The 10,785-nt window shown below is 42.9% G+C and overlaps 1 long non-coding RNA gene across 2 annotated transcripts; it reads right to left on the bottom strand.

The window, feature by feature from the left end:
- Positions 1–4,790: 4,790 nt before the first annotated feature.
- Positions 4,791–10,324, bottom strand: LOC140997530 (uncharacterized). Of its 2 annotated transcripts, none has more exons than XR_012179372.1 (3): positions 10,234–10,324; positions 5,999–6,122; positions 4,791–5,459 (listed from the first exon to the last, which is right to left on the bottom strand). It is a non-coding gene; the product is annotated as an uncharacterized lncRNA (long non-coding RNA). The 2 variants fall into 2 exon arrangements; XR_012179371.1 differs by having other exon boundaries at positions 5,987–6,122.
- Between the last annotated feature and the right edge of the window lie 461 nt (positions 10,325–10,785).

Consider the following 10,785-nt stretch of genomic DNA (forward strand, 5'->3'; position numbering starts at 1 on the left):
TAATGGAGTCTGGTGACTTTCTCCACAAGTAATTGAGTGTAAATGGTGAAATCAGTGTAAACAGTGTGTTCAAACAGCTGCTAAATGTTGGCAGGTCAGACTTTAGCACTTTAGACACAGAAGCAGACAGGCTGGTGCAGCCATGCTGCCACAAACTGACACTTTCTACAAGGAAACAAACAACTTCAGGTTTTCATTTAATGCTGAATTTACAAGAAGGAGACAATGATTCAGAATCTGTCGTAGCCGTTTCACAAAGTTTGTTAAGTTTCTCCTCATGAACCAACTCTTTTAAATCACAACATTTGTTAAGGGAGTCTGGTGATGTTGTGGTTACAAGTTCAATGGTTCTTCGTCGTCTTCTTCTTCTTCTGATGCGTACACGCTAAAATAAATGTGGTCATACGCGGCCCAGACCACCTCTGACTGTAGTCTGAATGATCTGATCTCGAATGCGTCCACTCCTGTGCTTAGAGCTGTCCACATGTAATCAGATTACTCAGGAGGGTTGTTGATACCAGGTCTGAACCGGGTCTTTGTGAAGCTGTAGGCTCGTTGTGAAGCAGGTTAGTCATCAGTCGAGTGTTTTGTAACTCTGTGGTTTAACATGAAGGATGACGGGAGGGGAGAGTTGTAGCTTTCTACCGGTGTGTTCTCCCTGAGGGGGAAACGATTCATCGAGCTAACGAGGGGTTTCCATCCCACTCCAACACGCCCACATCTCTGATTCACTTCACTCTCTCTCACCGTCATCGTTGTTCTTGGTGCTCATTCATAATGTAAATGACAGAGGTGTAGATGTTGCATACAGAATTATCGCTAATGTTGCTATCAGGTACTTAACTGTAGGTTTTACAGTAGCAGATGTGCAGGCAGATTAAACCAACATCCTTACATGTCGCAAGCCACCGAGTCGCTGCACTGATGCATTCGGGGATTAAGTGCCTTGCTTCACGGCACTTCCGCAGTACATGTTGAGGGAGAGAAGAGCACTTCTCATGCAGTTCCTCATGCTGATTTTTTCTGGTTGCTTGCTTGATTTTTAATTTTTTCTGTAAGCGTTCAGGCTCCTTCTGCCGACTGACTCCTGTTCTCACATCATCCTCATCAGGTTACAGTGGATTTATTGAAGAGGCTTGTTGACGGCCTGCAGGTCTTCATCAGAGAGGGTCATTTGTTGGAGTTTAATCGGGGGGTGGTGAGCAGGGAAAACCTTCTTTTCCACCATGTTTTACCTGGAAAAAAAAAATCTTTGCTCAGATACATTTGTTCTGCACTGAAGAAACACCGCCCCCCTGCAGAGAGAAGTCTGAAACTGTGTAAATATTTACTGAGATTTATGGAAGAATAGCAGTTTACAAAAGTACAGTGTATTTCAGCAGATGTCTGTTTGTGGAAATGGAAGAAGGTTACTTGAAGAAAAACATACTGTAGTGATTTATTGTCGCCTATTCATATTACTTATGGAACACACATAAAGAAAATATATGTACGTGAGATTTTTAAACTTGGCGGTGGAAACTGTTTGTCCACCGCTCTTCTTATTTATTCACGGAGGGCGAAGGGTCCTCTGAAAATTTGCCTCTTTTATGATAATTGTATGCAGACCTGGGACAAACTGGGCCCGACACAAATACTTTATTTGCACCGGTGTTGTTGGATCTGTCTGCCACACGACGTCTTTCTCAACGTCACTTTCCTCCTCTTCGGTCTCACATCATTTACTGTGTGAGAGTTTAGCACCACAGTTTTCCCTCCGATCTCCTGGCGGGACGTTCACCTCTGGGTCATTTTGTCCCGGGTCTGCTGATGTTCTGGTGGCTTTGGACAACAGTGAGTTGCCTTTAAAGGTAGACTTAGTTATCTGACATGGCCACTCCCAAACAGAAGCGACGCTTGCCATGGATGGTTCATCTGCGTTACAGAAACTTCAGGAAACCTTCAATCAATCGCTTCAATCTTTGAAAAGCAACACGATGATGCAAATCTGTTTTTTTAGTTTTTAGGATTCTGCGGACGTAGAAATAATCTTACACGTCTGAATTCAAGTTTTCTCTTTTACTGATCTCAGACGAGCTGAATCGCCTCATTAACTCATCGTGAAGCACGCGTCATTCAAACCGGACAGAAACTAAATCAAACTCACCAAAACTGTCTTTTCACCCGCTGCTGATGTCCGACTCTCTCTCTCTCTCTCTGTCTCTCTCTCTGTCTCTCTCTCTCTCTCTGTCTCTCTGTCTTCTCCTGCCGTGTCGTCTCGTCCCCGGAGTCATAGTCCTGGTCAGAGCCGCTGTAAATCACCTCTGTACTGTGTCCTCTGTCTTCAGTTTAACCTCCGTCGCTCTCAGATGCTGTGTTCAGCCCATGTCGTGTCATCCGAGGTTGCAATCTCCAGTCGGCTAACACGGCCACTTAGCTCCACGGCTAACTGAGCTACTTGCTAACGGCAGCTAGCTACAGCCAAGAGCAGCAGCAATGAAAATATCATGCATGAAAAAATAAAGCTTCTTTCTTTCAAACAGTCCACAGACTTGTTTCAATCGTGACTGTTTCACTCTGGGGCCACCATTTTCTTCCAAAAATGGTTTTATAACAGAAATCACATTTTCACGTCTTTGAATGCATCGTCGCAGTACAAACCCATCTGTGGCAACCGTTGCTGTGAGTTTGGGCTCGTGGCTTCACGTGGCTAAGTCTTCCTTTAACTTGCCTGTTGTTGCCTTTAGTTTCTAACGTTCTCTTTTCTTAAAAAAAAAAGAATAAATAAATATACGTAGGTGAATAAAAACATATCAAAGGTAGTCTGGACAGACTTTTTGAAGTAACAAAATATATTGAAGTTCTTTGGATAATATCACAACAACTACTACTACTACTTCTCGGGAGATTTTATCAGATATAGCTTTAAGAGAGATTCAATTCAGTTAGTTTTTCTTATGAAGAAAAAAGATTCTGTAAATAGAGTTTGATTTTTGTTTGGTTTTGGGTTTTTTGACCAAATGGGTTGATTATAAAATCAAAATGAAAAAAATCTGACCTTCGCTCACTTCTTTACATGCAAAATGATGCACCGTTTTGTTTGTGGAATTTTTTTATAGTCATCATGTCGTCTTTCTCCAGCCGGATATCAACTATCAGCTCGTGTAAATACAAAAGACCAACGAAAGCTTTTGGAAAGTTTTGTATTTTTATTTCTTTCTCTTATTTAAGATGAAAGTCATCATCGTTTGCACATAATGTTAAACCATTTTTATGACGATGCTTATGTTTGATAGGCATGTTTACGTTAATGACTTGAGAAGATTATCCTGTAATTCCAGTTTCATTTCTAATAAGAGGTTTTATTATTTAAAATGCTAACATGACTGGAAACAGAGATGATTTTTTTTTCTATGTTTGCTTTGGTTTTACTGTCCCACGCCAATTATATACCAATAACACCATGTTCTGTTAACAATGAAATGTCAATAAAAGTGAAAACTTCATTGTCTAACAGGTTTTTCATTGAGTGGATGAAGCACGTGATCATTGATCCTGTGAGTTTTTAACATCTGTTCTCTTTGAGTTCAGTCTATTTCATTTCCTACTGTCATTGAACTCTCTAATACTGATCTGCACACAGTTACAGTCTGTTTTTAAAAAACCTTCTGCTTTACTTACTGACCCAGCAGACGGACCGTCAGCTGCTCACTGAAGAAACTTACAACCTTTAACTTGGAGTCACATCTGATCACACAGACATGTTACGTACGTTTTTACATTCAGTGTGACGTCGATGTTTTCCTGAAGATATTAGAAGCTCTGCTGTCCATTATGAATAAATGTCCTTAAATCACCTCAGAAATCACAGAAAAAAGAGGCTCTTTATCGGCTTACCTGCAGAACCTGCCTGAGAGAAATCATATTTTTAAGTTTTCCAGGTATCAGAGTAATCCAGTCATAGTTGTCTGAACATCCTTCAACACGTTGCAAGTGGGAACTGCTACTAATTAATTCAGCTCACTTTGATTGGTGCTAATTTCCCTAAATGTAAACATATATTGGGTTAAAGAAAACAGACCACAATCTACAACACAGCCCTCAAACATGAATAATGTTCTCGTCTTGTTCCCTCTGATGTTTCTGTTTCCTGTCTGTTTATCACAGTTTGTCTTCACCGAGTCAGACAGCAGGACGTCTGAACCGATCCAGGCTCACAGCTGGTGATGTTTTAAAGCTCTGCTAAAAGTCTTTTTCATAAAAAGAACAAAAGAAGTTTATGTGAACGTATCATTACTCAGTAACTTTCAACAGCTCTGATACTAAATGAATTTCTGCAAGTCCATGAACAGTTTTTGGGGGCATCTGTGAGATTATGTGCCGTATAAATCTACCAGATGTGCAGAATAAATCTGCCTTGTGGTATTTTGCTGAAATACCCCTTTAGGGATTTACATGCATCTCCTCTGGTGATATGCAATATGTTCAGCCACCTGTCCAGTAATGGGACCGGACAGACTGGCTGATGCCTCCAACAGCATTTCAGTTTCATTACAATTTAATGTGTCATTCGGAGTTTTTTCATGAGAAACTTTTCTTTCCTCAACAGAGCGATGTAGTGATGAATCCTATCACCCAGAAATCAGTTTGCATTTTTGCATCAGCTTCCAAAAAATGCTCGACCAACTTTTAACGAGACTCTGTGTGCTGGTGTGAGGCGAGTGCACGCTGCAGGTCAGACTGTAAATATGCACAGAGCACAAAACAAGCAGGAGAAACAGCACAAAAACAAAAATGAGACTTTCTTTGGAGGTTTTCTCATTTATTAGACGGCCTGTTTCAACATGAGGACAGCAGCCAGACGACAAACATGAAACCTCCAAAAGCATGAAGAATCTAAACAGCTGAAATCAGAATAACACTTTAAAATACTTTATGTTTCAGAACAGTCGGTCTTTGTCTTCTTTGTCTATATGTACACAAAGTTTTATTCCAATTTTAATTCACTGATAATCAGCCCGAGAACTTTGAAAAGCAAAACGCACACGGACAAGTAGGAACATCTTCTTTGCAACACGAGGCCAAAGCATTTCTTACCTGTGGTTTTAATAGACAGAAGCTGCCGTACTTCAAATAAAGTAAAGTTTAGTCACACGAGCAACATTCAGCGATCAGCAGCTCCTGACTCTTCTTCTATCTGCTCATCGACACGCAGGATTTCCTCCTGAAGAGCAGCAGTGGATCGACGCAGCATGCAGCGACGGCCTCGTTTTGGATTTTTCCGGTGGGTTCATGAACGCAGCGTCACAAACTCCACATTCTCCACCTCCTCCGACAGTCCTGCTAACATCAACATCTTCGGGTTCATTAACCGGCTGTACCAGAACCGGTTCAGTACCAGTTGGTGCACGAGATCATGAAGCACATGTTGTCCACCCTCCTGTTTCCCATCTGGCACTGGGGCAGCTCTCCGGGGGCGTCTGTGGAGTCAAATGCAGCGTTTTGAATGATGACGTGGGCGGTGACATTTTGGTTTTTGTGACATGTATTTCTAGGATGAGACGAGCTGAAGAAGACTCCTCTGAAACATGACTTGGATGAGGGAATGATGGAAGTATCTTTAAAGCAAACTGAGAAATTCAGACTTTTTCAAAAGACTGAGAGATAAAAAAAATCATGATATTATGTTTTGTTATGTTTTTGCCACCCCTATGAAGACGTATTCAGATCCTTTACTGAAGTAAAAGTACCATTACATTCATGCAGAAATACTCAATCACAAGTAAAAGTCCTGTGATGGTGAAAAACTAACAGGTCACTTGAGAATAAGAATATTTTGGGCGTCATGTCACAAGTTTTAAGCTTTCAGCGTGTCGTAATGTTTTCTGTAGTTAGTGCTGGACCTGCAGGAAAGGACCGAGTCAGGGGACAAATATCATGTTGTGTTCGTTGTGTTTTTTATTCTCACACAGTGTCGTTACTATCACGTCTCTCACTCGCACTGTACCTGAGTATTCACCTTCAGAAGCAGCCGGTCCTGAGCCGTCAGGACTGTCAGACACTTCCTGTTTCTCCTCTTCTCTCTCCTTCGTCTCGTGGCTCTGCTCTCCTCCCATCATCAGTCACAACACAGCAGGTCACACCTGAGACGACACACACACATAAATATACATGTTCACAGTTTAAATAGTTTAATAAAATAGTCCCAACACACTCAGTCATCTTTGCTCTGAACTATTTGTTTCACTGAGTGTGAATTTATCATTTTTATACCAATTAAATCAAAGTAATAGTAACAGTGAGTTGAATGAAAGTAGGACTCTACATTAAATGTAAGGTTGGTTAGCTTAGCTTAGCACAAAGACTCGAAACAGCTAGCTGAGCTCTGTCCAAAGCTACCAGCATCTCTCAAGTTCACTAATTCACCAGATAATGTCACATCTTGTTTGTTTAATCTGTGAAATGGTAGATTATGTTGCCTTAATCCCACAAACACCATCCTGCTGATCATAATACTCAGATAATGGATTAATCCTCATTGACAGCAGTTCCCATGAGCACCTGGTCCTCCTTCACACGGTGCAGCTCGACTGCAGGATCTTAAACTCTTTATATTCTGTTTTGTTTTTGCTATTTTGTATGAAACTTTATCTGTGAGCTGTTTTTAAAGATGTTTGCTGCAGGAGGAACCGATGAGAGCCACAGACGAGGTGGGGAAGTGACAGGCCAACAAATTATTTTTGGTCTGATGGTTGGTTGCTAGAAGGACGATGATACAGAATAATGACCTTCTCATCCTTGTAAACGACGGCTGTGAGACCTTATACTATCAGAGGAACGTCACAGAAAGTAAGAGTGGGCCTGAAAACCAGTTCTTCACTGGTGGAAGAAGTCAAAGGGCAGCAACGTTCAGCACGATCCCCGACTCATCAGAGAGGACGAAGACAGACAGATGCAGAGAGAGAGACAGAGGACGAGAGAGATGGTGGACACTCCTGGTTATCAGCCCGGATGTCTCTAATCCCTCCACCGTGATCCGTCCAGAACGGCCAATCCAATCAAACACAACTCAATCAGACGCGACTGATGGGATCATCTTACTCTGATTACCACTTTACACCATCGCTGTGCGAGCTGTGAAAGCTTTTTCCCGGTCGTCTCTAATGCATGCTGGGAAATTACACAAGACTCTCAGGACTCAATGAAATAGAAACACCAAGAGGGAGACAGGCTTTCAGCACATTTCTTATTTCTTATATAATAATATAAGACAGACTTCACAAGCAGCACGTCCTCAGTCCTCAACAACCGAGCAGGTCAACTCCCAAAATCCATCAGCAGAGTATCAGCGACAAACGCACCGGACCTTTGTGGTTCATGGTGTTGAACCGTCACAGTTTGGTTTTATGCAACAAAGCTACATGGTTAAAGGAACAGTTCACTCGAAAAATGAAAATCATCATCTCCTCCCTCCAAGCTGACATAAAGTCAGGTCAAAAAACATTTCTGGAGCTAACGAGACCAGTATTCAACATTTAGAGCAGATATGCATTTGCAGTGAAAAATAAAAATGTTAGCATCAAAATTTTGAATAAACAGTGATGAAATGTAACTGAGAACAATTTAAGTGCATTTCTGAAGTACCACTTCCACTCCTCTACATTTATTTGGTAGCTTTAGTTACTAGTTACTTTGCGGATTCAGATTATGTACAAAATAGTTGATAGGCTGTCAGATAGTGTTGTGGGCGGGACATTGATTGAGACTACAGACAGACAGGACGCTGCATCAGAGCCAAAACACAGCATTTTAAAATGTATTTATGTTTTCAGCAACTGAACTTATAATCAGAAAAATGCAGAATATCGCTCATTAATCTGCCATTTTTGGGTGAACTGCTCCTTTAAGCTAGAAATGAGCTGCTTCCAGTCTGTTGTACATGAGCCACAAGCTGGTGGGCTGCTGGGACCGGTTCTGTCGCCGGTTCTGAAACAAACAGGAACAAAACGCTGCTGAATATTTTCACACTCCTCAGACTGATTTTATTCGCAGCACAGTGACGAGTGGAGATTGTAACCAGCGCGTCAGGAACCAGTACGAATGATGGGCGGCAGTGAAATAAAGAAAAAGGGAGCAAGTCTTCAGAATGAGATGTTAACGGCCTCGCAAATGATGTTATGTGTCGTTGGCCGAACCGCAGAGCAATAAGTTGTGATAATTTTCACATAAAAGTCGATTATGGGCCCGACCTTTCCTCCAGACCTAAATATAACATCAGAGGGGAGCTGCTGCTGGACACATAAAACATTTAACCACAGCGGAGAGTAAAACATCGAGGATGAAGATCAGTGGAGAGGAATTTATGTAACGGCTAAAAATACTGAGATCTGAGGGCTGCTGTTTCTCCTTCCTCTCAGCCTGAACATGAGCGGCTGAGATGTAACAGGCAGGTAATAAAACCAGCGAGCCACACACGCTTCATTCATGAACCTCAGAGCGTCTCAATTAGCATTCAGCGCCGTCGCCTCGCTTCCCCTCCCAGCTGTCACAGCCGGAGAGGAAGCCAGGCTAAATATAGCTCCTCTGCCTCTTTCTCCCACATATCCTTTTGTTTTGACTCGTACGCCTTCTTATCTGCTGCTGCTAACTGCTGCTGCTGCTAACTGCTGCTAACTGCTGCTGCTGCTAACTGCTGCTAACTGCTGCTGCTAACTGCTGCTACTGCTGCTAACTGCTGCTACTGCTGCTAACTGCTGCTGCTGTTGCTAACTGCTGCTGCTGCTGCTGCGGCTAACTGCTCCTGCTGCTGCTAACTGCTGCTGCTAACTGCTCCTGCTGCTGCTAACTGCTGCTGCTGTTGCTAACTGCTGCTGCTGCTGCTGCGGCTAACTGCTCCTGCTGCTGCTAACTGCTGCTGCTAACTGCTGCTGCTGTTGCTAACTGCTGCTGCTAACTGCTGCTGCTGCTGCTAACTGCTGCCAACTGCTGCTGCTGCTACTGCTGCTAACTGCTCCTGCTGCTGCTAACTGCTGCTGCGGCTAACTGCTCCTGCTGCTGCTAACTGCTGCTGCTAACTGCTGCTGCTGTTGCTAACTGCTGCGGCTAACTGCTGCTGCTGTTGCTAACTGCTGCTGCTAACTGCTGCTGCTGTTGCTAACTGCTGCGGCTAACTGCTGCTGCTGCGGCTAACTGCTGCTGCTGCTACTGCTGCTGCTGCTGCTAACTGCTCCTGCTGCTGCTAACTGCTGCTGCCCTCTTCGGTTTCTGTCTTCTCCTCTCTGAGACTCAACACAAACCTTCATGTGACCCTCAGTGTGCAGCTGCAGGCTCATTCCAGCTGCTGTTCTTCACTTCTTCCTCTTTTCTTTTCCTTTTCTTGTGCGACTTCACGCTTCGTGGGTCTGCTGGTTTGGTAACGTAAGAGCTGTTGGTGTATTTATTCAGTTTTACGTTCCTTCAGCAAATGAAAGACTTTTGGCTTGAAAAAGGTTCACTCACGTTTTCACGTCTTTGTCTGTCTGTCTGTAAACTGTTGGTGTAAGTGTGTGTAACACTGAGAGCAACTTAAAACAAAATATGTATTTTCTCCATCAGTGAATAAACAAGCTGCTCTCACTGTGTGAAGCTAGGAAGGTGGCAGGGTCCGCCACGTGTAAAATCAATCTCAAGGAAGATAAAAGGATTAAAGGAGACATTCTGCTCATTTTTTGTAAAGTGACACATTTTAAGTTTGTGTTAGATAAAACAGCTTTACATGCTTATCAGTTCTCTCCTCCTGCTCTGATTGGTCAGCGCACACACGCCTGAGCCTGCACAAAGATGGCTGTTGTTGGGTCAGTAAAGATGGTTCTGATCGTAGATAAAAGGCTCAGAGTGAGACGTTAACGCTGATGAAGCAGAAAACCTGCTGCAGACATAAACATGCAGCCTGTAATCAGCTGTTTACAGCTGCACGTGAGTCTCCATCACATGATACCTGAGATTATCTCACATCCGGTCATGATGACGTATTTTCAGCTCAGTGCTGAAATATTGCTGCTGTGTAAAATATATAAAGACTGTTGATGTAACCTGACGGTCTCATCTGGACCTCAGTGTGTCACAGCCTCCACACGGTTTAATCCGGCCTGTTGGTTTGACAGTCTGACGTGTTGTGTGTGTGTGTGTGTGTGTGTGTGTGTGTGTGTGTGTGTGTGTGTGTGTGTGTGTGTGTGCGTGTGCTGCCGCCGGGAACATAAATTAATTTGATCCCACCTAGTCGACCCCCTCGGATCCTGCAGACTCGTCCGTCTCTGTCGGCCGCCGGTTCCGATGAGCTCGCGGTGTTTCCAGGCAGAGTTTCCGTCAGACGTGTCCACGGAGCGGCTCACTGCGAAGATCGTTTATGGACGAGAGGAGGCGTCACTCTGAGGCGAGACGAGACTCGATGTGTAGGCTTCCATATTATATGATGCAACAAAGGCAGAGCTCAAGAATGAAAACATATTGTAATTACATTAAACTAACAGGGAATGTAACTAAGTTAATGTACTCAAGTACTGTTCACTCCACTACATTTATTCAATAACTTTATTGACTTGTTATTGTTCAGATTGTTGCTGCATCCGAGCTTTTTTATTCTAATAATCAGAAAAATACTGAATATCAGAGCCAATAATCGTTCAGGTCGATAATCAGACAACCCAGAGTACACACACATGTATAATTTACTTTTACTTGTACTTTTGATGCTTAATTACATTTAATATCAGATACCTTAAGACTTTTACTCAAGTACTGTTTGTATGGGCGACTTTCACCTTTAGC

Source organism: Pagrus major, chromosome 6 (genome assembly GCF_040436345.1).
Source record: "Pagrus major chromosome 6, Pma_NU_1.0".
Taxonomy (NCBI): domain Eukaryota; kingdom Metazoa; phylum Chordata; class Actinopteri; order Spariformes; family Sparidae; genus Pagrus; species Pagrus major.